This window comes from Pteropus vampyrus, unplaced genomic scaffold, assembly GCF_000151845.1.
Source record: "Pteropus vampyrus isolate Shadow unplaced genomic scaffold, Pvam_2.0 Scaffold132, whole genome shotgun sequence".
Taxonomy (NCBI): Eukaryota; Metazoa; Chordata; class Mammalia; order Chiroptera; family Pteropodidae; genus Pteropus; species Pteropus vampyrus.
This window is the reverse complement of record NW_011888913.1, coordinates 1253394-1259345: the sequence shown is the minus strand read 5'-3', so window position 1 is coordinate 1259345 and position 5952 is coordinate 1253394.

The window sequence follows — 5952 nt, the reverse complement described above, 5'->3', positions numbered from 1 at the left end:
GGCCGAGGCCATGAAGGCAGGCGGGGAGGTGCCACCTGCCTGCTCGTGCCTCACACCTACGCGTTCGGGCCACTGGAAGTGGGGTGACAGGGCTTTTAACCTCCCGGTCCTGAGAAAAGCTGAAGCACGTCCCAGCGTCCCCACCCCCTCTCCACACTGGAGAAGCCTCAGGACGAAGGTGGCCCCGAAGCCAGACGCAGCGTCTGAGTCGCAGTCCCCCGCGGGCCTCTGCCTCAGCCCCCCGGCTGTCATCAGCCCTCTGGTGCCCTCAGGTTTGCTCAGTGGTCCTCGGTTTTGTGGTTAGTTGGAAATAACTAGTGCGCTCAGACTAATTTTGGGTTAAATAATGAAGGAGCAAATCAATAATGACTTGCTCATTGGACAGCAGTTTCGTCAATTTAATTTAATGGAAAACGGATTATTTAGGCTCAGACTTAGCTAAGAGGGCGTTCACTTACGTTTCTTTTAAATATTGCATATTGACCGGCCTTTTAATATTTTGAGCTTAAGTATCAGTTTTCTCGCTACTCTATGTAGTAATACACTTAATCTCTTCCCCCAGGTTAAAACACTTATTTTTCTAGAATTTGTGTTTGCTTTTCTAGTTTATTTTTTTGATGATATTTACTTACTACCTTGTGAAGATTTGCCTCATTTTATTACTATTATTATTAATTATTGTTATCCTTTTCGTTATCTCAAGTATAGTACTTAATTTTTTTCAACTGATACCCGATATTTCCTTAAATTATTCATGTAGCTTTTCTTCTTGTGACAGGTGAAACCAGGACAGTAAGGCAAACGAGAATAGAATTTGAATAATATAGTACACATATTTCTGAATAAGAGACCAGAGAAGCTGAAAGAGCCTTAAACAGGCAATTTGAGTATATCAACGGCTTATACAATTTAAAGAGCAATTTTGTAATTTCTTAATATAAACAAACATTTCCATGTTATCACGTCTCCCAGAGTAGCTAATTGCTGATGCTGAAAGAAACTGACACGCGAATCACATCTCTGCAGGAACAGCTCAGTCAGAGCATTTGTCATTATTTCCCATTGCCTGGTTCCACAGTGACAACTTTAAAAAAAAACAAAAACGAAACTGTTTGTGACGTTGCACTATTCTCCCGAATTGCTAGAAAGAACATTCTTCATGAAGACTTTTCTGTGGCTGTGTTTCCAAATGGCACGTGGTTTAATAGGAATTGGAAACTAGACCCTCTGAGCCTGAATCACGTACCCTCTTGTGGCTTGAAGGAGTTTCTTTGTTCCTCCGTGGACACATCATCACTCAATATTGTCCCCCACCGCCATCTACCCAGACACCTGCAGCATACTGGGGAGACTTCTCCCTCACAGAGAACATGTCCCGCGTTCCTGTCCCTGTACGTACAGTGTCCACAATAAAACCTCGGCATTCCTGGCCTCAGATATGGTTAAGAAAAATATCATTTCACCTCAAGACGGTTTTTTGCTCACTAGTACAATCCCTGCGTTTAGCAAAATGCCCGATCGGTAGCAGGATATCAATAAAAGTTTCCTTATGGAATGACCTAATTAAGTGCAATATAGGTATTGCATGTGCATATGTGTGATACATTATGTATTTGCAGGTGTAAATACATGTATGTAGGTGTAAATAAACAAACATAATATATCGTATATACACACGTACATTGACACACAAAGCTATAGCTTTGGCCTGCACAGCTCCGGCAATGTCATCAAAATTTATAAAATTCAGAAATAAACAATTTCAAATAAGCATCAATTATAATCTTACTAAGTATTGAAAGAAAAAATATACGAAAAAATTCTATTATTTGGTATACTTACTAGTTTGAGAGTAAGTAAAGGAGGGTCTAAGGAATATGTAAAAATATTTAAAATATTTTTTACTTGAAATAGACTTCTTAAATTAATTTCTTAAATATTCAAGTAATTTTCAGAAGTTTATGATTATCTACAGCTAAATACCTGTGTGGACATCCATGATCTATCTTTTTAGCCTAAGAAGTGACCATCGGGTGACAGTAATCGGAAAGCTGAGATGGCCTCACAGCGTTTAGGAAACAGCCTGAAGAATCAACAAAGACGTAGTGAAAGAATAATACATCGTCATGGAAACGACGTTCTTGATTACTGTTTGTAAGTGTCGTGAGTTACAATACATATTCGAGGTTCTTGTCAAAGGAAGAAAACAATTTCATTAAAGCAGCCTTTTTCCTGCAGGAACAGAGAAAGCAAGCAGCTGACAACAGGAGTCAGAAGAATGTACTCGGGAGCGGTTTATATCCTGCTCTCTCTTTCATTTGAATTATTTGAATAAACCACGGATTGGGAGAATGAACGAACGGACCCCACGATCACTAGAGAATCAAATGACTCTGTTGTTCTCTCAGGGGTATTGTACTGGGAAGAGAACTCTGGAAATGAAATCTGTGACGTAGCGTCTTGCTGAAAATGAACTTCTGTGTCGATGGTTTTGAGTACTTCAGATTTTGTAAAATACAGCTTTGAGATTAAGTCGTGCTAAGCGGTGTGAAAAATGATTATGGATTTAAATGAAGTAAAATGATGAATACAGTGAAAATCAGTAGGAACTCTAAAAGAAATGAAGGGGCAATCTCATTTTATTCCAATTTAAATTTAATTTTTAGAACTTCGTTTTTGTCCTTGCTGTTGAAAACCATGACTGGGTTTTCTGGGATGGGGCGTTTAGATGCATACGTATTCCCTGAATATGGGAAATACATTTTCTTCACAAATTGCAAAGAGGCAATGATATTTTAATGATTAATGTCAAGTATAATTTTATGCATAAAATGATTTCAGAAAAGGTTCGTAAGCCTTGAAATGATCATTTGTATTGCTTGGCATATCATGAAGTGTCCCATTCAAGAAATTTCTAATTATTCAGTCTTCAAACAATTTAAGGATCTATTTGTAAATCAAGGACACAACAGTGCCAGTTGAAGCAGGATTCAACATATAGGTCAATTTAGTGAATGTCAGAATAAGGTACGCATATGTGTATATGCTTATATATATGTAACGTGCAACAGAGAACATGAACACGTTTATAAAGTAGTAAAATTGATGCATACATATCAAATATGCAAAGAGTATTTGGAGTGTTTCCGCACAGCATCGGAGATGTATAAAGCAGTAAGACTTGGAAAGCAATGTAATTCAGGAGCTATTAGGTAACATTTTCATATCTGATAACTATATTGCAATAAGTTTCATATATGGCCATACCAGGCAACGTAACGAATGTTATAAAACTCTAAGACAAATTGAAAATATAAAGGATCCCCATGAAAGGGAAAAATGGAATGATAATTAGGAAAATCAATCTAACAGAAAACAAGAAGTGTAGATAGATGAACATCAAATGTTTGATCAAACACCGTTTGATCAGCATCAGAGTGTTTTTGATTCTTGCTAACTCTTTTTCACTCTGGACCCTTCACACCCATTCACACTGTAGCTATGGATTTCTGGAATTAACGCACCGGGGAAGAGTGACGAGGACAACGTGAAAAAGCCAGCTCCTTCATTTTCGTTTTTAATATAGGTTCTCAAAACAATGGAGCAAACAAGATTTTCATTAAAAACTATGGAGTTTGCTCTCTGAAGGAGATAAACGTATAATACGTTTGCCACGAATAGTAGATACAGAAAACCCACGATAGCATAAGAATGCTATTTTTTTCCTCCTTCAGAGGCAATAATATGAATGAGTAAGAAGATGGGGCTCCGCTTACCTCCCACTGCGGCCCCTGCAGAATGGGAATTCCCGGGGCTGCCCCACGGCTCCGTCGGGCTGCGTCGGGAGCAGGCGCCTCGACGTTTCAGTGTCCGGGTTCGCACAGGGTGGGGACAGTGCCCCTGGAGCAGCGCCGAGTGCCCTGCACGCAGGAGTCACATCCAAGCCTCGGTTAGATATTGGACTCTGACCCGATGAGATTTACGTAACGTGGACTGGAAGTTGATGAGATGGTCAGCTTCGGGTTTAGATGGCGGGATCTGGGCTTCGAGCTGATCCTGTAGTGGGTTGAGACTCTCGGCAGGCTTCCAGAGAGACGAGTGTTCGAGAAGGATGTGCATTATGGAGGTCTGAGGGCTCCGGGGCAGAGGAGGTGCCAGGATGGCCTCGGCGCCCACCCGCCCTGCCATGCCCTCCCTCTGCGTCCGTGTGAGACGTGTGAGTGCGACGGCCTGTCATTCCCATAGTTAGGTTCCTCAGTAACTAACTCAGACACAAAAGGGGGATGATTCCTGCTGGGTCTGCCCTAAGTTTATCCCGTAAAGGAGGGACTGTGCCCTTCCTGAAATTCGAGGCCCAAAGCCAGAGGTGGCTCCTGTTGTTGAAGAAGCAGACGGCGGGTCGTGGAGGGGGTAGCACGTCAGAGAATGGCAGGCAGGCAGACTCCAGGAGCTGCGAGGGGCTGTGTGTGCCCATAGCTGGGCAGTCAGAGGACAGCGACACTCAGCTCCAGCCCAGGGAGACGAGACCCTGACAGAGGCGCCGGCTTCCTGACCCACGGCAGACACGCGCTCGTAAGCGCATGTTGGCCTCAGCCCGGACACTCGTAGTGATTTGTTACACAGCAACAGAAAAGTTTACACAATCGTGTTCAAAATCTATTTTTGAAATTGTATAATTAATGCAGTTATTCTTTCCAGCCAATTTTAAACGATGCCCCCTTAAATATCTATTTCAGTAACACGCTCCATTCCCAGGCAAATCTTTTTCCTATGTGCTGGCGATGTAACATTTATTACATTAATTTATAATTGTTTATCACTTAAAAATCGAGTGTTAACTACTTAACGCTGACAAAGAACTTCAGCTCACTTTGGACGGTGAGGATGAATAGGACACGCTTCTTTCTAGAACTCAATCTACTGAGTAACAACACGATGTCAGTTCAACATGTAAGTTGCAGCATCGGCCTCTGTGATGACAGAGGCTTCCGTGTGAGGTGTCACGAGTGGACGGATGAAGAGGGGGACAGGAGGAAATGTGCGTGGAGCATCGACGGGTCGATAATTTTTTTCGGCTAGACAGTAGAGGGGTTTTTGCGCCTAAAAGGAGCACCCAGAAGACATTCAAAGAAAGGAAGTAGTCGTGTGCATTTGGGAGACCGCGAAGAGTTTGGCGTGATCTAGTATCAAGTGTATCGAGCGATCAAAATAATAACATTAACTATTACGGCAGCCGCTGACCGAAGCGTCAGCATGTGCCAGGGACTTCAGCTGTGCGCGTGGCGCGCAGTGCTAAATTCATCCTTCGCAGCAGACCCCCCTGACGGATCTTCCTCATTTTCCCAGGAAGCAAGGAGTCCTGAGGAAGTGAGGGCAAGGTCATGATTTGGTGTCCCTTTTAGATAAACACGCTGTGTTTACTCAGGACTAGTTTAGTTGGCTCAGGGGGAAAATGCATTATTAATAATGAATTTTATACACTCATCTTTTTATGTTCAAAATAATGGTTTACTATGAGTGATTTTTCCTCAAAATGTCCCTCTTAGATCAGCATCTTTGTATTTCCCCATCGTCTGTAAATATTTAATAACCGACTTAGGGAAAAAAGGAAAGGAAGGAAGGAAGCGTGGCCGCCGGTGCTGGCCGATCCCGCGTGCGGACGCGCGCCCACCTGGGTGGCTCCGGTCCCGGGGGGCGCACGGGGAGCACGGGGCAGGGGAGGCACATGCGTTCTGCACCCGCAGCCCGCTTGACGCCCGGCCCCCCACACCTCTTCCCCCTTCCCGCCCCTAGGGGTTCAGCCCTCACACTGAACAGGGTGCGCGTGTAACCCCGCTTTCCGCAGTCATCGTCTGCCTTCCTAACGGGACTCCCCACACTCTGTCACGGTTTCGCCCAACGACGCGGCTCGGTTGTCTCTCCCCACTAGACGGGCCGCTACCGAGGGAGGAG